Source organism: Staurois parvus, unplaced genomic scaffold, assembly GCF_062004578.1.
Source record: "Staurois parvus isolate SC_StPar_1 unplaced genomic scaffold, SC_StPar_1.0 ptg000062l, whole genome shotgun sequence".
Taxonomy (NCBI): domain Eukaryota; kingdom Metazoa; phylum Chordata; class Amphibia; order Anura; family Ranidae; genus Staurois; species Staurois parvus.
In genome coordinates this window covers 297,276-319,253 of record NW_028317858.1, presented here as the reverse complement: position 1 = coordinate 319,253, position 21,978 = coordinate 297,276, and the positions used below count along the sequence as shown (strand labels likewise).

Genomic DNA, 21,978 nt, shown 5'->3' with positions numbered 1-21,978 from the left:
GGAGAAACGTGTAGCCCTTCAGGGCAAGTATGTGGCGGCACTAAAGAAGAGAAGCGGTATGCTCCGTGAAAAGTTTTTGAATGAGGCCCGCTTCAAAGCGGCAAGGAGTAAGAGTCAGGGGGTGGCGAGAGGTCCGGTGGAAGAGGTCTCCTCCATGGAGGATTCTGAGGTGGTGAGCGGTGAGGAGCTGAGGCGGGGCAGGCAGAGCCTGCTGCACCTTCTCCAAAGATGGCGGCTATTGATATGGAGGATGCCGAAGACGCGGGGATTTCGGAGTCCTTCCCACTCGGGCAGCGCTCTGCCAATTGGGGAACCTTGGTGGAGGAGGCGGAGTCAGCAGAACCGGCTGGAGCTCTCAGTTTCTCAGAGGAAGTGGAGGTGGGTCTACAGGCACGTCACTTCCGGTTCTCGTCAGAAGAGTCAGGGGATGATAGAGATGACGTCATGCCACGGAAGCCGGCGAAGGTGTTTGGTGTTAGTCCCTCTGAGTTCCCCGGTTGGGGTTAGAGTGTCCCCCCTGTCGGGGTGGGCTCCCAGCTTCCATGTCCTTTGGGTTCTGGTATGTCTGAGTCGGCCCAGGTGGGCCCTGTACTCCCTGTTGTGGCTCCCCCCATCCCTGAGCCTTCTGTTTCTGGGGCCCCAGTGGCAGGTATTCCGGCAGTACAGCCTGTGAGTTATTCGGCTGAGGTGAGAGGTGGCCAGGAACGAGCTAGGCTGTTCCAGGATCGTGCGGGGAACCTGCCCACCTCGGCAGCACGTAGGAACGTGGTCCAGCTCAAATGGACCGGGGAGGGCCCCCCATTAAGCGTAGGGGGGTAATAGACAGGGTGCTGGAGATGGGCTTTAGAGCGGTAGATATCTATGCTTTCATAGCCCCTGTTGGAACGGGGGAGTACGATGTTTTATTCATGCGGCCGGAGTTGCTAGACTTATTCTGGCAAAAGTTTGAGGGGGGGTATGCTCAGAGCCCGAGGTGGGCTGGTCCTGCCATAAAACTCATTTCCAGGCAGAATGTTATAAAAAAAGTTACCATCCTGGCCCGCAACGAGTCAGTGCCGGCGCCTGACATCGTGGAGTGGTTGGGGAGGTATGGGGACGTTATGGGGCCCCTGCACAAGATCCTTGATGAGAGAAAGATCTGGACGGGCGGGTGGACGGCCACGGTGCGGCTGCGAGTTGAAGGGAACGTGTTGCAGCACATCCCTTCCTCTGCCTTTCTTGGAAGGGATAGGCTAGTTGTTTTTTATGCAGGCCAGCCACGGGTGTGTCACTGCTGTGGTAGCAAGGGGCATTTTGCGGCCACGTGCCCGGTAGTGCGCTGCTCCCTGTGCCAAGAGATTGGGCACTTGGCCAGTGACTGTAATGAGATAAGGTGTAACCTGTGTGGCACCCTTGGCCACTCGTACAACCAGTGTCCCGAGGCTCTCCGCAGCCTGCCAGAAGGTGCGTTTGAGGCGGAGTTGGATCGGATTGACGCTCAGGAGGCTGAGTTGGAGGCAGAGAGGAGGGCTGTTTCAGCTCCGGTGGCGGGGCCGGAAGGGGGAGGGGAAGTCTCTGAGGCCCCTTCGGTGGTAGTTGCCCCTGGTGAGTCTATCCTGGTCCGGTCCCCTGTAGTCCCTTCTCCTGTAAGTTCCCCTGCTGTGTCTGCTCCCCCTCCGGGGAAAAGGAGAAAGTTGGTGGAGGGGGGCAGGGGAAGTGGCGCCTAGGTCAGGTCAGGCCAAGTTAGGGCCTTCTGTGCTGGCTCCCCCAGTTCTCCTTCCCCTCAGGTGGGGTAAGGCCCCTAAGGAGTGTCCCCAGGTTGCCCAAGGTCCTGCTCAGGGTGGGCAGGATGGGGCTCCGGCGGGGGATGGGTGGACAGTGGTAGGTAAAACTAAAACTGTCCTCTCTTCTGCTGGGTCGGTGTCCTCTCTGGAGGTGGAAGATCTGACCCTGGCTAACAAGTTTGGGGCTCTGTCGGGGGGAGGAGGATGGGATCTCTAGTGACCCAGCCTCCCCGATGGAGGATGAAGAGGCAATAGGCCCAAGGACAGGAGGGGCTCCAATGACAGGCTGGGATATGACAGCGTTTTTCTTAACGCTATTGTCAGGGAAGCAGGTCTGGTAGACGCCTGGATTAAGCGCGACCCGGACGGCACCGGTTTCACTTTTAGGAGAGGTAATAGTCAGAGTAGGATAGACAGGTTTTTTTTGAAGGAGACTCTGCTTTCCTGGCACCTGAGTGTCGGGCGGTGAAGTTCTCTGACCACCTTATGCTTACTGTGGCTTTGAATCCTTCAGGCACACCGCTGAGAGGGAAGGGCATCTGGAGATTGAATTCGGCTCTGCTGGAAGGTGAGGAGGTGAGACGATCCTTTGAGGAGTTCTTCCAGGCACAGGAGACCGTGCTGGATTTCTGCAACAGTAAGTCTGAGTGGTGGGAGCTTACTAAGGTGCGGATCAGCAGGTTTTTCAAGGCCGTAGGTAAGAAAAACCAGTTTAATAAGTATAGTGCCTACCAACGGTTGCGGAGGAAACTCGACCGCCTTGTTTCTAGCGGTCAAGCTAGGAGGTCATGCTTCTCCTTAGGGAATACCAGTATGACCGGCGTGCCTCTTTGGTTCTGGAGAGGGATTATGGGAAGTACCACTCACCCGACCCTTTTCAGAACTGTAAGCAAGGCGCAGCAATTAAAACGGTCTCTGCCTTAAGAGATGGTACGGGGTCCCTGGTTAAATCCAGTGCAGGGATCCTGGAAGTCTCTAGGTCCTTTTATGCGGATTTACTGAGTGTGAAGCGCCTCAACCGGACAAGGATGTCAGGTTTTTTTGGATTCTACACCGGGCCTGGAAGGTAACGTCACGCCTGCAAGTTTGACAGAGGAGATTATCGCGGAAGAGGTGGCCAAAGCCATTGACAGTCTGGCCGTTAAGAAGACTCCTGAGCCAGATGGCTTGACAGCAGAGTTCTTTAAAGCCTTTAAGTCCAGCTTGGCGCCTCATCTTGCAGAGGTATACAACTGTTGTCTGAGTGAGGGATCTCTCCCTCCCTCCATGAGACAGTCTGCGGTGATCCTTTTGTCAAAGGGTAAGGATCCTTCGGCTATTGAGAATTGGCGCCCCATCAGCCTTCTCAATGTCGATAGAAAGGTTCTGGCGAAGATCTTGTTCTGGCGCTTGTCGTCAGTGGCAGGTGGGTTGCTTTCTTGTCAGCAGCATTGCTCGGTTCAGGGCAGGAGTACCTTCACAGCGGTTTTAGCTGTCCGGGAGGCTCTGGAATGGTGTAAGGCTGAAGGGGGAAAGTACTTGCTGGCAGTGGACCAGGCAAAGGCTTTCGATCGGGTTGATCATGAGTACCTTTGGCATCTCCTGGACCGGTAGGGTTTGGAGGGGGGTTTCATTGGCTGGCTGAGGACATTACACAGAGAGGCCGAGAGCTTCATGTTGGTGAATGGCGGGGTTGGGCGGCCCTTTGGGGTTGGATCTGGAGTGCGCCAGGGGTGCCCGCTGAGCCCCTTGCTCTATGTCTTTGTCATTGATCCTTTCGTTAGGAGGTTAGATGGTGGGGCGGTGAGCGGGGTGCCGGTGGGCGCTTCTGGGGATCCGCCTCTGAGGGTCGTAGCTTATGCTGATGACGTTTCTGTCTTCATTTCTGGACCAGAGGAGGCGCAGGAGGTGGTCTCAGTTATGGATCAGTATGCCGAGGCATCAGGTTCCAAGGTCAACCAGGACAAATGTGAAGTTCTCTGGATGGGTAGGGAGGGTGAGAGCTTCTCACTTCCGGACACCTTCCCGATGCCTCAACAGAGTGTGAAAATCCTAGGTATCAATTTTGGCTCTGCTGATTATGGCAAGTCAAATTGGGAGACCAAACTGTCTGATGCTAAGGTCAAAGTGAGATGCTGGAAGGGGTGGCGGCTCTCCTTGAGGGAAAGGGTTGACCTGATTAAGACTTTTCTGATCCCAGTGTTTCTGTATGTCAGCTTCGTCTGCCTCTTGCCAGAATCGCTCTATAGGAGGATTTACAGCTGTTTCTTCCAGATGTTATGGGGGAACAGGCTGAACCTTGTTAAGCGTGATGTAATTTACTCATCCAGGCGGGAGGGTAGCCTAGGTATGGTCAACCCGGTGGTTTTCTTTTCTCTGATGTTTTTGAAACATAACTTTGGTAATATGCTGGCAGAGAGACCACCTGCATGGGTAAGACTTTTTCGGGTCTGGTTTAGGCCCTTCTGAACAGTTGGGAGAGTGGCGGGCCAGTGAGAAGCCTGCGGGTCAAGCATGGTGAGCTCCCGGCTTACGTGGCCCCGTGCCTGAAGTTACTACGGCGGTGGCATGTGATGGTGGGAGAGGTCAGATCCCTCCCCAGGAGGCTCCTGGGTGAGCGGATTGTGGTGTCTGCTTTCCATGCTCCGTTGGCCTTGAAGGATTGCCCAGGCCATACTTTGAGGGAGGGCTTACGTTTATTAAATCTGGAACGGATTCCCTTGAAGTTTAGGGACCTGGCCTGGCTCGCCTTCCATGGCGGGCTTTACTTGAAGTACTGTCCTCTGGATAACCGTGGTTGTCCGAGGTCGGAGTGTCAGGGCGAGGTGGAAAGCATGGACCACTTCCTGCTTCAGTGCCCCTTTAACGTAGAAGTGTATAAACAGGTGGGTGAGGCTCTGGGTGTCCCTTTCCTCTGTTGCATGTCTTTTATGCAGAGTGGGTGTATGGGGCATTCGATAGCCGCCAGGATTTTGATTTGGACACCTTGTTTCTAGTTAGTGTAGTAGTCCGTTATTACACATGGCATGCACGGTGTCAGGTCTCTATCCGGCAGAAAGTCCTCCCTGTCCTGGTGGTGGTGAGTAGCATCCTTGGTGAGGTGGGGAAGATTCGGGGCCTTGAGAAAGGCAGGTGGCGGCGGAAGGCCTGGATGGAGGTGTGGAGGAACATTAGGCCTGTGGCCGCTGCCTGCTGATCTCGGGTGGTGGGTCTGTCCCTAATTTCCTTCTCCTTCACCACCCCCTAGATTTTGTGAGGTGAATTTCCCTTTTTGAAAGGCTGCGGACACTCCGCTCCATTTCTTAGTCTTCTTCAGAGGCTTTTGTATTATGTTTAAGTGAGTAGATATTTACATGTTTTGCATAGGCTTTGTTTAGGCCTTAAAGGCCACAAGTAGTAGTTTATATGGAAATTGTACAAATTTTCTGCTCATGAGGGGGCCAGGATAGGTCCTATGTGGGTATTGCCCTATTTTTTGTTGAGTGTCTGGAATGGCGGCTGCTGTTCCCTTTGCCATAAAGGCCTGTGTATGTTTGCATATGCACTGGTCATGAGTTTCCCTTTCAGGTATTGGACTTTTCATTACATTATGAGCCATAAAGGTGGGTTATGTATGTTTTTCTCTTCCCAGGGACTTTGGGACTTTTTGGTTCAGTATTATGCTTATGTTTGTAAATATTTATTTATACTTTTTGTAATTTTGTATGAAATTGGTGTTGCTGGCTTTGTATGCTAACAATACAATAAAAATCTCCATTCCTGACACTGGCAATGGAGGATTACCGAATGGTATCGTCACACCACCGCCTGAGCGGGCCAGCACCGGAGTGCCTGTAACTAGCAGAAACTCTCCTCAGATGCAGGAAGCCCTGAAATGCATCCAGGAGACAGATCCTCTGGCCTACTTGCAGTTACTTGACGCCAAGCAGCGGCGGAGAGAGAGGAACGCCAGGCAGCGGCTGCCAGAGAGGAACGCCAGGCTGAGAGAGAAACTGATCGTCGGCATGAGCTGGAGATGGTCAGGCTTCAGCAGCAGCAACAGGGTCAGAACCCCGGGTCCTTAGAACACAGGGACGCTACTCTGGCCGTGGGCCCAGCAGCCAAGTTTCCAATGATGGAAAAAGATAGTGACATTAACACGTATTTACTGTCATTTGAAAAAACATGCCGTCAGTACCATGTGCCCCCAACTCAATGGGCTCTGTACCTGACACCAGGGCTATGAGGCAAGGCCCTGGACGCGTTTGTAGAACTGCCAGAGAGGCAGGACGACGATTACGAAGTTTTAAAAGATGACATCATCCGGAAGTACCAGATGACCCCGGAAGTGTACCGCAAGCGGTTCAGGTCCATGCAAAAGGGACCTGGGGACTCTTACATGGATGTGGCGAGTCGCTTACGCACCACATTCCGACAGTGGACTAAGGGACTGAAAGCTGACTCCTACGAGTCTTTAGAAGATCTCATGATACAAGATCAACTTCTGCACATCTTTCCAGCCGACATCAGACAGTTTGTCTCAGAGAGAAAGCCAGCATCTACTAAAGCTGCAGCCGATCTGACAGATGCCTTCGTCCACACACGAGTGTCTGACCATCGCAAGGCTCCTCCGAACGGCTGGAAAGGGGGGAAAACACCCTTAGCAACCCCTCCTACGTCGGTGAGTCAAGCTTCCCCTCCGCCCATACCTGCAGCGCTTGGAGCCAAGCCATCCCTGCCTGACAACCGCAGATGTTTCACCTGTGGGAAAGCCGGACATCTCAGGACGCAGTGTCCTGAGCAGAAGCAGACGACATCATCTGTCCAGTCGGCCAGCAACTCTTCTTTCGTGCTGTTTGCCGTAGGAAGATGCGGGTAACCCCCGCCAACTTGCAGCCAGTCACTGTGGGCAACCGGTCTGAAACTGGTTTCCGGGACACCGGGGCAGAAGTCACCTTGATCTGGCCAGAGGTGATTGAGCAAAGGAACCTTATCCCAGGAAAGTTCCTTACCCTCACAGGAGTTGGGTGGACCCGTTCACGCATACCCTGTGCAAAGGTATTCATAGATTGGGCTGCGGGAAGGGGGATGAGGGACGTGGGGGTCTTGGAGGAAATTCCCACACCTGTTTTGTTGGGTGCTGACCTAGGTACTCTTGTTTCCTATTATGCCCCTGCCGAGAATACCCGGAAGGGCCCCCTGGAACTCTCTGGACCTGCCAAGGTACTGTGTGCAGATGTTGTGGCAATGTCTGGGCAACCTGTGGATGGACAGAGGGAGGGGGCTGGGAATGAAGTGGGGCTACAGGATTCTCCATTAGCTAGAGAATGAGAAGAAATCCCCTTGCCTGGGGAGATATCGAACTCATGTGTCATTGATATTATAGACGTGACTGTGGACAATGCCAATGATAATGATGACGATGATGGTAATGTCAGTAATGTTGATGGTAATGTTGGTAACGCTAATGATGATTAAGATGGTCATGATGAAACAAATGATGCATTTTCATTGTTGGGGGTCACCCACAGTGCTGTGAAGGGGGCAGAGGTACAATCTCTGGGGGCTGAGCAAAGGGATGGTCTGGATAGGCCTGTCCCTTGCCCAGGCTCAGAAGATTATGCCTTGATAAGTGCCCAGCCATTGGCCTTGCAGGGTACTGGGCAGCCGGCTGGGACTTGTAGTTCCACGCATAAGGCAGCACTGAAAAGCGATCCACAAAGGAACCTCAGAGGCCATCTAGCTGTGAGCTTCCCTGCTGAGAAGGGTAAACAGCCGGCTGGGACTTATAGTTCCACACAAAGCAGCACTGAAAAGCAATCCACAAAGGAACTTCAGAGGTCAGCTAGCTGAGAGCTTCCCTGCTGAGGAGGGTAAACAACAGCTGGTTAATACTTGTAGTCCCACATGCAGGCCAGCCCTGGAAAGCCATTCACACAGGGATTTCAGCCTCTAGCTAGATGTGAGCTTCCCTGCTGGGAAGAGTAAACAAAGGCCTGACAGGAAGAATGGCCTGTCAGCAGGGGGCTGGAAGCCTGAAAGCATGTCATCTGATCTGACCTTATTGGTGTGTCATCAGGCAGACAAACAGGGTGTGTCATCAGGCAGACAAACATGTGTCCTAGGCAGTGACAGCACACTTGGATTGGAAGTGCGAGGGGCCTTATTGGAGTTGATCCTTGGATCTCAGAGAGGGGGCTGCAGCCCTCAGCTCCAATCACCTCTCCTTTCCACTCAGGTCCCGAAGCTGCTGGCAATGCCTCTGATAGATGGTGTCTGGATTCAGGAGAACCCGGGGAGAGCTCACTGTGCGGTTCAGGAGGTAGACGGCAGAATGCATGCCTCCCTCTTGCATTCCGCCAACCTTATCTCCCAGAAGGTGCAGGCTGAATGGGCCAAAGAGACAGAGGGAACAGTGCAGTCAGGAATCCAGAGGTCAGCTCGAGTCTGGGCATCCCCGGTAGTCTCGATCCCCAAACAGGATCAGATGACCAGGCTTTTTGAGGACCTTGGAAAACTGAGCGCCAGCCCTGTGGGTGTGGCACACCCCATGCCTAGGGGCCATGAGGTAATGAAGCATCCGGAAGGTGCCCGCTGTTTAACCATCATGGACCTGAGCAGGGGGTATGGGCCACCATCTCTAACCCAGGGGGCTCAGGAAGAGCCAGCCTTCACTACCCCATGTGGCTTGCCTGAATTCATGGGAAAGCTAGTTGGGGTTGAGAATGCACCAACCACCTTCCCAGGGGTCAGGAATGACCTGCAATGTGGAGTGGAACTGGGTGCAGTTGCCCACTTTAGGGGCCTTGCGGTGTTCGGTCTTGTCTGGGAAGAGCAACTTGGGCCCCTGTCACTAGTCGGGAACAACCTGCCCATGCCTAGTCTGAAAGTCGAGAAGGGTAACTGTCAGAGGGGCATGTCAGTGGTTCAGCTTTGGGAACCACTGGTAGGAAGAGACCCCCAGAGGTCTGGGCATGGGGAGACTGAGGCAGTTGTGGCCTGGCCTACTCCCCAGGCCAAAAAACAGGTTACGTCAGTCGTGGGTGCAGCTGGCTACGGTAAGATGCCCGGGTGCAACTATCATGGCTCAGCTGTACCTGTGACTGACCTAGCAGACAGGAAACTGGAGGAACTGGTGTCCGGGATGCTAGCAGGTAACGAGGACTGTTCATCTTGGATGAAGGTACCTGTGGACACATCTGGGAGGCGAGTTCCAAAATCCGCCTGTTCGGTTCCGGTGCACACAGGCGCCACTACCTTCGGGACAGATGTAGTCCTAGGCCTGAGGAAGAAGACATGGGAGGGAAATCTCCTTCTCTACCTCAACAAGAAGCTACATATTAATATGTTAGCAGATGACACCCCTGAGCTGAAGTGTTTTTGTGAACAGGTGGGCACCCCGGCCGTTGCCACGGTATTCGGATAGTCACCGCCGACTGGTGCTTACCCGTGACCACTCACTTGGTTGGCACGGCAGTGTTGCTGGGGAGAACAGCTTCCTTTTCAGACGGAACTTGGTTCTCCTGCAGTGCAGCAGTACCAGGTCGACCCAAGGTGAACCTCTGGGCAGAGGTCGGTTGCGTCAGGAGGGGAATTGTAGTTCCCTCCCATGCAACCACCTGAGGGGGGAGGTGTCACGAACGTGCGCACCAGAGGCAGGACACAGCCTCCATTTTGTTAAGAATCTCCATTTTCTCCCCTCATACTTTCCCCCTCCCTCTCTGAGAGGCACAGTGACATATGGCAGTGTATGTGTTAAGTGTCACAGGCCAGAGCCCAGCAGGGGAGCTATGAGCTGTAGGACCCCCAAAGGAGCTGGGGCCTCACAGTCCAAAGAACCTGTAAAATGTAGCACCTTGTAAAAGCTACAGCAAGCCTTCCCAGGAGTTCAAAGACATCCCAAGGAAGGCGGGACCAGCTAACACTTTTAAAAATCCATTTTTCCCCTATGTCTCATATCTTGGAATATGAGAGACTTACATAAAAACCAGGCATACCATCAGATTGGCCAAGAGGAGGCGAACAGTTTGATAGGTCACTCGCCTTGTCTCGAATACATAGGGAAGCAGAAAAGTAGACCTCATTAACCATTCAGTGTAGAATTTCATAATTCATATCTAATCAATCCTCAGACATGTTTGCATAATAATCTCCCTGCGGGTGGAATGTCACTTGTACATAGGAAAAGTTATGAGCAAAATATGAGTTATGAGAGATTCTGGCTTTAGTTGAGGTATCCGCCCGACGATCCCTCCCTAAACGGGACATTGGTCCTTGACTTCAGAGACACCCCTTGTGTCATGGAAATTTTGTATTTTTGGTTGAACTTTAAATGTGTCATATATGAGTGTTATTCATATGTCTCTTGTGTGGCTTAATTAAAGCTCTGAAGGCTGCAATTGGGCCATGCGCATTTGCAATGTATGTATTACAGTACTCAGCTCGGTAATGGATGAGATGGCAGATATGCGCTTATAGACCGGCGTGTATACCGCCACGGCATTCGCTGCGAATGCCGCCGGCGGTAGGCCGCGGGCCTGTACTCACATATCAACAGCATAGTACCACATGGACTTCGTATGTCTAGGCGCCAGGCAATGCGAACTCCGCGTGTAGGCTCATGGATATCTCTACAACCACTACCGACCTGAACTGTATCTGGATGGATGTGTTTTAATAAAGATCGTATTGGGCCCATTCAGATACAGACTGATGTTTAATCTAGGGGATGCTTGTACAGAGAGTTTACATACCACTAGGAGCTAGGACAGGAAGTATGCTCTCCATAGAGAGTTCATAGGGGGAGGGGAGGAAGTCTGCTGACCTCAGAGGGCTCATGGGGGGAGGACCGGTGATAGATAAGAGGAAAGGCTACGCTCCAATCGGAATGTACATCCTGTGTATAGGCATTCCCCATGCATTGTTCTGTAGGAGGGGATTGACCTTATTCATGTGGGGGGCGTGTCTGCTTGTAAATAAAAATCGGAGGCTGGGGTTGGATCCATCTCTATGTGAATTCCAACAGCAACCTGAGAGTGTTATGTTATCATTCCTAGGTAACTGGAGCTCCATTTCCCCACAATTCTGAGATAGCTAACCCAGTTGGAGGCGCAGGAATCGTGGAGCTAAGCTGCAACCGTGGAAAGCGAGATTCGCACAGCTTTATGGGGGATTGCTGCGCATCCAACTGCGAGTACTCACGGTAAGGAGAAATTCGTTAAAAGCGAATTTCCAAGACAGTTTGGCGAGCCAGTGGATACTAACGCGAATTCTGGGATAGCTAACCAAGTTCGAGGGGGGAATGAGCCATCATGAACTAGCAAAAAGTATGCCGGCACAATTCAGGTCTCTCTGCCATTAAGAGGATCGCTTTTTGCGCGTTCGTGTGGCTGATTTCGCTCTCTGTTTGCTAACGTGAATTCCGCTTAGCAAGGACCTTTGTCCTAAAATCTTGATTTGTGGGTGAAAGACAAGGGTTTTTCTCTGCTGAGAGCAGCAGAGGGGTGGGTTTGGTTGGCTGGATTTGGTCAAGTTTAAAAATCTTTCAACCAAAAATTAAACGGGTATATGTTTTAGCGGGTAAAAGTTGTTGCATAGTTTAGGTAAGTATTTGCGGGTTGTAGGTACTGTGGTAATTGCTTTACCTCCCTCCACGTGAGGTAATTATTACAGTGCTGAAAGGTTTAGGTTAATTGTTAACTGTTGTAAGACCTTTGTGTGTATATAGTCTGTGCAGTGTTTTGTCGGTACTACTGCTCCCAGCAAACATGCAGCAGTGGGTCCTTTCTGTTACATGCGCATGTTAGTGTGATGTTGGTGTTTTTATGTCTGTTCTGTGATTGTGCCAAATTGTGTTGTATGTGTACTGTATATTGTTGTGTAATTGTCCTGTGTACGTTTTGTCCAAAAGTCTGTTTTATGTAAGAGGTTAGAGGCAATTTTGAGGCTAGTGTCTGCCATGTGTTTTGTCTGGTGGCCATTTTACTGACTGCCATGTGCTTTCTCTGGTGGCCATTTTGTTGACTACCACATGTGCAGTAATCTCTGTGCAATGTATGTGTAGTTTTCTATATGCATTTGACCCATTTTATGTTTTTAATCCAAATGTTTCAAGTTTAATTTGCTTTTAGCTTTAAATTTGCGTATTGCCAGCCAATTTAAAGTGTGTTAAGCGAGTTTTTCCCTCACGTGTTCCACATTTAGTGAGCGCGGTGAAGTCTGGGTTTTTGCACATAGATTTCTTGTATAGTGATTATGTTTTTCTTGTGTTTTTCTTGTTAAAAGTAGTTCCTTATTGTAAAGCGGGTTTGTTTTAAAGCTGCTGCGTTGCGTGTTTCGCATCCAGCAGACTTTTTGTGTAAACGGTTTTAGGTGGTTGCAGCGAAGATCGCGTGTGTAACGCGGATCGTTTAGCGGCGCTGGTAGGAGCGATTTTCGCGTCAGCAACAGGGTTATTTTTGGAGCAGTTTTTCGGTTCACCTCTGTGTAATTGTTTTACTGCGAAACGTCCCGTGTTTTCCATAAGGCTCCACTTTGTCCTTTTTAACGGTTTTTCAAGTTGAAAAGGGGTTTTTCTGTGTGTAATTAGGGAAGTTTTTTTCTTTACACAATTTTCCTAAAGGTCAGTTAGCAGGTTCCCGGGCAACCAGTGACCCCTAAGTAACATCCAAGAACCCCTCCTTTTGGTTTGACTTGTGTTAGCTACTGTGTGCAGGGAGAGAAAAGCCACTTTCATCATTGTGCGGTGTGGCCTGCCAAACACAGTGGGTGATGAGAACCACATAAATTGCGCTGTGCGAGTGGGCGGTCCAGGGAAGTGTAACGCTTAGCCTGGTTACCACAAACACTTTGGGTGATCAGGATCACATAAATTGCGCTGTGGGAGTGGGAGGTGTGCTCTCAGTCTGACCGCTACTTGATGCGCTTCGGGTGATCGATAAGAATCACATAAATTACGCTGTGCTGGGAAAGTGGTGGAATCAGGCCTCTCGGTAGGATCCCACCGAGTGCTCCAGGGGGTAAACAGGTACCCGGACGCGGGATATATACCAGTGACTAGTCACGATGGGCAGTAGTCAGTCCATGAAGAGAGAGGGGGAACCAGCCCTCTTCAGGGTAAGGACAGCTGCACAACTGATGAAGGAGAGTTTTGGGGGGAAGTCTACAGAAACCCCTCAAAAGGTGGAATAAATAGTCGAAGGGTACCAGATGGGAAATTCCCCGGGAAGGTACATTTGACGCATGGAGGTGGGAAAAATTCATCTCTGAATTTGAACCACGGATGCAGGCGTCAGAACTAGAGATCGCACAGCTATGGCTTCACAGGTCAATCCGATTAGGGAAGCAGGGCATACATAAACTGGTGTCTGTCCGGAAGAACCAGGTGATGTATGCCTGGCCTCCAGAGGGAATAAAACAGGAGGATCCAGTGTCAGAGGTGGAGGAAGCTCTTTCAGGGCTGACTCTACTAAGGCAGGCAGGGTCAGGGTATGCTGGGGTTCCCGAACAACCAACAGTGGGTGAGAGAAGTATAACTGCACCTGTCTCTTCTGCTAGTGACGTCACTCTTGACGTACCTTTCATGTCTTCTATATCTATGCCTCAGCCTCTACCTCTCCCTTCTTCTTGCTTCACCCCAGCTCCTTCTGTTTCCAACTACGAAGTCTTCTCAACAACCGATTTGCAGACTATCTGCGAATCAAGGGGAATAGACACCCGGTTATTGCAGGGTGCTCTATAACCACTCATGAGGAGATGACTTCAGGGGCCAAAGAGTTTTGTGCACAGCTAAAGGCAAAGCTTCCAGAAATGTATGGTCCTACCTCTACTACGGACATGATGAAGCTCACCCAGGGTCCTAATGAGGAAAGCGCCTGCTTCTGGCGCCGTCTCAAGCAGACGGCACTGGATGCGGATCTGGAAGTTGGACCTGATGCTCCAACTGAAGGGGTAAAGGTGACCGCGACGCACATTCTGTTGCGGACCAAATTTTTGGAAGGCATCAATATTAAAATTTTGGAAAGGCTGGTTCTGGCCCGACCGGAATATAATGAGATGTCTATCCCTGCTATCCTTTCCACTCTTGCGGCAATAGAGAGGGAAATGGATAGAAGAAAACAGGACAAGGCCAAAGTTCTTATGTCCCAGACCCCACACGAAAAACCAAGGGATCTGGGTCACAGGAAGGATAGGCCCCCTCCCAGGTGTTTTCAGTGCCACCAAATGGGGCACAAGAGGAGGAGCTGTCCCCAATTACCTAAAGGTCAGTGGCAGTTCATTCCTGATGAGTCCTCCGCCACTGTCACCACCATGGTAAGTAACTCCTATGAATTCTCATAGGAAGTTGACAAATCTGTGTCGGCCCAGGTCCATCTTTTTCTAGAGGAATTAAAATATCCCCTCCCTTGCCTCACCGACACCAGTGCAGCAAGAACGGTCTTGCGAAAACAGGACATCCAAGGCAAGGTACCCCTCTCAGGGGAAAGCCCTCCTAACCCCTACTAACCTCACTATCAAACGATGCACTATTCTTAACCCAGCTTCTCTTCTTCCTGTGTCGGAAGATGAGAAGGGGGGGGAGGACAGCAACGACAGTGCTGAATTTTGCAACCCGACTAATGATACTAACACCTCTTCTGCTAACATGTCTTCTTTGTCCACTACTAACCTCTCTTCCAAAGGACACGACTGCATTTCTCTGATGGAACTGGAGTCCGCGGCGATCAGCCCAGTGAAGGAAGCGCCACTACCGGAAGCGAAAAATCTTTTTGTCGATGGGTCCAGGTACTACACCCAAGATGGTAAGCCACACACTGGTTGCTCTTTGAACGCACATATGTCAGCTCAGGAAGCTGAGCTGTGGGCACTGGCCAGGGCATGTGAGTTGACGTGTGCCAACGCTAGTACCACGGCGAAGAAATACCTGTCTGAGGTTGTGTGCCGCTGGGGTCTACCTGAAACCATCGAGTCTGATAGGGGGTCACACTTCACTGGACAGATCTTTGCAGAGGTATGTAAAGCCCTTCACATCAACCAAGGGCTACACACCCCGTATCACCCCGAGAGTAGCGGTAATCCTTATCAACGGAATCCTTAAAAACAGGATCTCCAAAATCATGGCCGATACCAAAAAACCTTGGCCTGAGTGTCTCCCCATTGCCCTCTATTCAATCCGGAATGCCCCTCGGCAACCACATGGGCTGTCACCCTACGAGGTGTTGTTTGGGGGACCACCTAAAACAGGGTTGTACTTTCCTCAACAGTTGTCGTCTTTGCATTCACAGCTTACAGGTTACGTGCAATCTCTGCAATGGGAGTTGCAGAAGATACACCATCGGGTTCGCGAATCGCTCCCCGATCCAAATGCAATAACAGGTGTTCTTGCTATTGAACCAGGTGATTGGGTCGTCCTAAAGAAACATCAAAGAAACGGACTTGAGCCACTGTTCACCGGACCATACCAAGTCCAGCTGACGACACCTACCTCACTGAAGCTCGAGGGACGAGACAACTGGGTGCACGCAAGCCACTGCAAGAAGCTTTTCAGCTACACCAGAGAATGAGGGGTGTCATTTTCCTTTTTTATTTTTATTTGTATGTCTTACATGTGTGTGAACGGAGGAAAAGATGGCAGATACCCCAACCTTTTATTTAAAATGCATCTGTGTTTAGCCACAACCGCCAACAAAACCAACTGTTGGGTATGCTCTAAGCCCCCACCCAGTCATCACATGTCCGCAATGGCCGCTGTTCATGCCCTATATGACATCCGCGTCGGCATGAAAAAGCAAGGGACCCCTGGTCAGCCCCCACATAGACATTTGTCTGTAGAACTTAATGACACATTTTTAGCAGGTAACATCAGTTTTAGCACCAATATTAGCTCTAGCTCCTGTAGGACCCTTGTCAGTCCATTATGGGTAACTGGACAGCTAGGCAGCCCTCAGGTGTGCCTTAACAGCAGCTTTGGCACAGGTAACAAGTTTGTTGGGACTACCACCTGTGAGGGAGGTATAACTGTCAATCTGACTAACCAGACTTCCCTTCTGAGTAACCACACTGACCGACCAGACCACGTTTGTTGGAAGGACGGATGTGATGTGCAGACTGAGGGAGCAATCCCCCAGTCTGTGCAACTGTTGCTCAGTGCCAGAGGCCGAATGAGGAACTCCTCCTGCTCTGCTCTGACAGGTCCATACTATTTTCTGTGTGGTTCGGCAGCCTATAGAACATTTCCCCAAAACGCGAAAGGTTCGTGTGCCCTCATAAAGCTAGTCCCCGCATCCTATGTAGTGATGGATCATGAAGAGTTGATGGTCCACAAGAAGGTAAGGATGGCAGGGAAAGTTCGCAGGGAGCTGTTCTCTGAGGGCGACCAAGCATGGGCTAGGTTCCCCTCATGGACAGGTTGGGGAATAGAACTTATGAAGCGCCTGAACAATTTTTCTGTCATCGTGGATAGTATGTTTAACGAGACCGTAGAGGCTGTCAGAGAAATTGCCCAAGAACAACGGCAGATGGGAATTTTAGTGCTTCAGGAGAAGATGGCCCTTGATTACCTTTTAGCCGCCAAAGGGGGGTTCTGTGAGTTCATCGGAGAGGATTGTTGTACTTGGATAGAAGACACCGGTGACAAGGTCCAGGCCCATATGGACAAAGTTAGTGAACTACAGGGAAAAGCTAGAGCTATAGCTAGTGAGGGTTGGAATCCCTTCAAGGGTTTGGGAGGATTGGGAGATTTCCTTTTCTACATCAGATCTTGGTTGAAGGAAGTGAGAGTGTATGTCCTGATGCTTCTCTTTTTCCTCTGCCTCTTATATGCTGCGGTGAGATGTTCCTGTTGCCTTATCAACCGTGTAAACCAAGCTCGGGCAGACGACCACATCTCCATGCCCGCTCCTGGGATCCCACTCCAACCACTGATCGGAGGAAGACCTCACCAACCAACCACCTTCTCTGCAGATTACATCCTGGCTTCCCTCTAATTTATCTCCCTGAAGACCACATTCTCCAAGACCTCCAAGCAAGCTTCAAGCCTCATCATGGTTTGTGTCTGCGATTTGGAAAACTATCTGGGTGGAGACCAGCCTTGTGTGGCCCCGTCTGCAGGGGCAATTTGAGAATCTACTGCTGGATCTCCCCAGACCACCGTGGGATCACAAGCCTTATTCATACCACAAGTCTGTTTGTGGTTTTTGCAAGAGCCTTCCTGTAGTGAAGGTTCCAACGCTCTTGAGGATCATTGCTTCAATCAAGCCTGTTTGCGTCGAGTCTGCGTTGGGTCTTGTTGTTTCAGGTACCCCGTGGAGCTTTATTCTCAGGGACAACTACAGGAACTCTGGTCTAAGACCAACTCTTTGAGGTTTTGAGACTACACCCATCAAGCTGAAGGAGATCAAGAAGGAACACGAGGAGAATATGATAAAACAGGAGGAATGTCATGGAAATTTAGTATTTTTGGTTGAACTTTAAATGTGTCATATATGAGTGTTATTCATATGTCTCTCGTGTGGCTTAATTAAAGCTCTGAAGGCTGCAATTGGGCCATGCGCATTTGCAATGTATGTATTACAGTACTCAGCTTGGTAATGGATGAGATGGCAGATCTGCACTTATAGACCGGCGTGTATACCGCCACGGCATTCGATGCGAATGCCGCCGGCGGTAGGCCGCGAGCCTGTATCCACATATCAACAGCATAGTACCACATGGACTTCGTATGTCTAGGCGCCAGGCAATGCGAACTCCGCGTGTAGGCTCATGGATATCTCTACAACCACTACCGACCTGAACTGTATCTGGATGGATGTGTTTTAATAAAGATCGTATCGGGCCCATTCAGATACAGACTGATGTTTAATCTAGGGGATGCTTGTACAGAGAATTTACATACCACTAGGAGCTAGGACAGGAAGTATGCTCTCCATAGAGAGTTCATGGGGGGAGGGGAGGAAGTCTGCTGACCTCAGAGGGCTCATGGGGGGAGGACCGGTGATAGATAAGAGGAAAGACTACGCTCCAATCGGAATGTACATCCTGTGTATAGGCATTCCCCATGCATTGTTCTGTGGGAGGGGATTGACCTTATTCATGTGGGGGGCGTGTGTCTGCTTGTAAATAAAAATCGGAGGCTGGGGTTGGATCCGTCTCTATGTGAATTCCAACAGCAACCTGAGAGTGTCGTGTTATCATTCCTAGGTAACTGGAGCTCCATTTCCCCACAATTCTGAGATAGCTAACCCTGTTGGAGGCGCAGGAATCGTGGAGCTAAGCTGCAGTCGTGGAAAGCGAGATTCGCACAGCTTTATGGGGGATTGCTGCGCATCCAACTGCGAGTACTCACGGTAAGGAGAAATTCGGTCATTTCCAAGACACCTGCTAGGGAACTACAAAATGGGCTGTTAGGCCTTAGAGAGATAAGTGAAGTTGAAGAATTCTCCCATTTTAACATCAATACCACCTGGGGAGACCCATACCCTTTCGCTCTGAAACTTGATCTGCTAACCCAGGACTTTGGCAAGTACCTTAACCCTTTAACCTCTCTCTGTTATCCCTGTGCTGTTGTTCTCTGTATATTTATATATATATATTGGTTACATCTTTGTTCTGTAAATATTTTTATTGCATCCCTTTTTGACTTTTCAGTAATAAATCTTTCCTTCTGAAAATGCTGAACTGTTTCTATAGCTCTTAATTGCAATTTACGAATTCCTGCCTCTAAAAGAACGCTACTGTGTTTGTTTAACCCTCTGTATAACCGGCCTGCGGCGAGCGTGTTATACAGACGATTACCTCAACCATTATAGTGTTATTGTCAAGGTCCTACCTTTCCTCAGGGCTTGTGCTGCTCCATGTGCTGGCATCCATCTTAGGTGTCTGCAAAGCTGTGGGATCCTTTATGCTTTCAGCCCTCTGCGGCTCCTCCCCCAGGAGGTGGCGGCTTATCACATATAAGTCTGCTGTTTGTAGCTGTCCATTGCATTCGTGTCCTGTCTGTTGCACAGCAGCAAAGCTCCTGTTTAGTTTCTCATTGCTCTCCTGGATACCGACTCGGCTTTGGCAAGACTCCTTCCTGGCTTCTGACCATGGCTCTGGCGACCATCCTTCCTGGCTTTTGACCCCGGCTCTGGCGATCATCCTTCCTGGCTTCTGAGCCCGGCTCTGGCGACCATCCTTTCTGACTACTGTTCTACCAAGTCATCCGCTGTTGCTATTGGACTTGCATAGACTCTGTCTTGTTTTTGTATAATAAACCTACCTTTAATTGCACCTCCTTGTGTGTCTGGCTCCTCGCTCCCTGACACTACACGAATGCCATGAATCCTGACTGAGCAGGTACGCCCTCGCTCCCTATGTTGGTTGCCAGACTTGATCAGCAGGATCTCTCGTTGATTCAGTTCGCTCAGGCATTGCAGACGCTGCTTGCACACACAGCGTACCTTACTCCTGGTGCTATTAGGCCGGTTGTCACTCCTGTGGTCGCTCCTGCTGTTTCTCCGGTTGTTGCACCTACCTCCGCATCTGCTGCCGCACCTGCAGTGCCCAGAAGTATGACAGGTTCAGCCCCCCTTCCACAGCGCTTTGGGGGTGAGCCGAGTCAGTGTCGGGGTTTCCTTAACCAAGTGAGCATATATTTTGAATTGACCCCACGCTTTTCCTACGGAGAGGTCAAAGGTGGGCTTCCTAATCTCGCTGCTCTCGGACAAGGCCTTGGGCTGGGAAAATCTCTTATGGGAGAACGATAGCCCTGTGATTCATGAGTTTGCTGGTTTTGTTGCCTCCTTCCATACGGTATTTGATGTGCCTGCTCGCTTCACCTCTGCTGCTAAGCTGCTCATGTCCATGCATCAGGGTTCACGAACCGTTGCCGAGTACGCCATAGAATTTCGTACCCTGGCGGCAGAAGTGGGTTGGAACAATGAGGCTCTGGTGGCTGCTTTCTCTCATGGTCTCTCAGATGCGTTGAAGGATGAGATTGCAGCCAAAGAACTGCCTGTGGAGCTCGAAGCACTCATTTCCTTCCTAATCCTGATTGACACCAGGCTCAGCGAGAGGCCTTCACTTAAGGAGCGTCTGCTGAGGCCTCCTAACCGATTGGCGTCTACGTTTTCTGTCCCACCCGTTCCTCCCTCTCCTCCCATGCCTCCTGGGGATGGTTTGTCTGGCAGCGAGCCCATGCAGCTGGGGTTTGCTTGCCTTTCCAAGGGGGAGCGGGCCTCTCGGCATCGGGAGGGTCGCTGCCTGTACTGTGGTCTCGGTGGGCATTTTCGGCAGTCCTGTCCGATCCGTCCGGGAAACGCTCGCACCTGAGATCCTGTCGGGCAGCAGATCTTGGGTGGAGTTTCCTCGTCCCCGGTTTCCCGCAAAGATGAACCGCTAATCACCGTTGTCCTCTTGTGGGCGGAAGGCTCGGTGACGGCCCAGGCGTTGGTAGACTCTGGTGCTGGCGGGTTGTTTATGGACAGTTCGTTTGCTGCCCAGTACTCCATTTCTTTGCAGGCTTGAGTTACTCCATTGGTCCCCGAGGTGATAGATGGTAGGCCCCTGCAACCGCCGCAGGTTACCCACGAGACCCTGCCGGTTGAAGTAGCTATTGGAGCTGTTCACAGGGAGTTAGCCTGTTTCCAGGTAATTTCATCCCCGTACTACTTCGTGGTTTTGGGATATCCCTGGCTTCAGAAGCACAATCCGACCTTTGACTGGCGGTCGGCCGAGATTCTCTCGTGGTCTCCACAGTGTGGGGCCGGTTGCATCCGTGGACCTGTTAAGGTGTTGTGTGCCTCCTCGGACTCTGTGTTGCCTACTGACTATGGGGAGTACCTGGGTGTGTTTGACAAGGTGCACGCCAGTGCTCTGCCTCCTCATCGTCCATACGATTGTGCCATAACCTTACAACCCGGTGCCATTCCTCCGCGTGGCAGGGTGTATCCTCTTTCAGTTGCGGAGAATCAGGCCATGGAGGAATACGTTGCGGATGCGCTTTCCTGGGGACACATTCGCAAGTCTACTTCTCCAGCAGGAGCTGGCTTTTTCTTCGTGAAAAAGAAGGGCGGTGAATTGAGGCCTTGCATTGTTTTAGGGGTCTCAATCGAATCACGATTAAGAATGCTTACCCAATTCCGTTGATTACCAAGTTGTTCGACCGCCTCAAGGGAGCAACGGTCTTTACTAAACTCGACCTTAGGGCTGCGTACAACCTCGTACGGATCAAGGAGCGCGACGAGTGGAAGACCACATTCAACACCAGAACCAGCCACTATGAATCCCTGGTTATGCCCTTCGGGTTGTGTAACGCACCTGCGGTCTTTCATTAATGATGTCTTTTGTGACTTGTTGCAGCAGTGCGTTGTGGTTTATTTGGACGACATCCTGGTTTACTCTGCGTCTATGGAGTCTCATATCCAGGATGTTAAGCGGGTGCTGCAACAGTTACGTGAGAACGAGCTTTTCTGTAAGCTCGAGAAGTGTGAATTTCACCGATCCCAGGTTGCCTTTTTGAGCTACATCATTTCCGCTGTGGGATTTTCCATGGACCCTCAGAAGGTTTCGGCGGTTCTGCAGGGGCCTCGTCCCAGTGGTCTTCGGTCCATTCGGCGCTTTTTGGGATTCACCAACTATTATCGGAAGTTTATCAGGAACTTCTCCATGCTGGCCAAGCCTCTCTCAGATCTGACCAAGAAGGGCAGTAATCCCCACGAGTGGTCATCCGAGGCCATCTTAGCTTTCGAAGCTCTGAAATCCGCCTTCGCTTTGGCTCCGATACTGTCTCATCCTAATCCTGGGTTGCCTTTTGTCCTCGAGGTTGATGCATCTGAGACGGGAGTAGGCGCTCTCCTGTCTCAGCGTCGGTCGCCCATTGGACCCCTGCTTCCCTGTGGGTTCTACTCTAGGAAGCTTTCTTCCGCAGAATGCAACTACCAGATTGGAGACGGAGTTGTTGGCCATTATTCGGGCTCTCAAGGAATGGAGGCACCTGCTCGAGGGTTCTGCGGTTCTGGTCCTCATTCTCACTGACCACAAGAACCTGATGTATCTCTTGGAAGCTAAGAGGTTGACGCCCCGTCAGGCCAGATGGGCTCTGTTCTTGTCGCGTTTTCACTATGTGGTCTCCTATTTGCCTGACTCCAAGAATGTCAGGGCTGATGCCTTGTCGCGTCATTACTCTGAGCTGTCCAGGGAGGACTCTGAGCCGACCTCAGTCATACCTCCAGATCAGATCCTGGCTGCCATTCGTACCAGCCTGACTTCTCCCCTTGGG

General features: G+C 51.1%; 1 protein-coding gene across 1 annotated transcript in view; it reads right to left on the bottom strand.

The window, feature by feature from the left end:
* LOC149469711 (endogenous murine leukemia virus Env polyprotein from Emv-2 locus-like) overlaps positions 1–19,017 on the bottom strand; it is a 40,824-nt gene extending 21,807 nt beyond the window's left edge. The window contains exon 1 of the mRNA XM_089668762.1: positions 18,547–19,017. The gene's annotated coding sequence lies outside the window, so the exon portion shown is untranslated. The remainder of the gene's footprint in view (positions 1–18,546) is intronic.
* Positions 19,018–21,978: the final 2,961 nt, after the last annotated feature.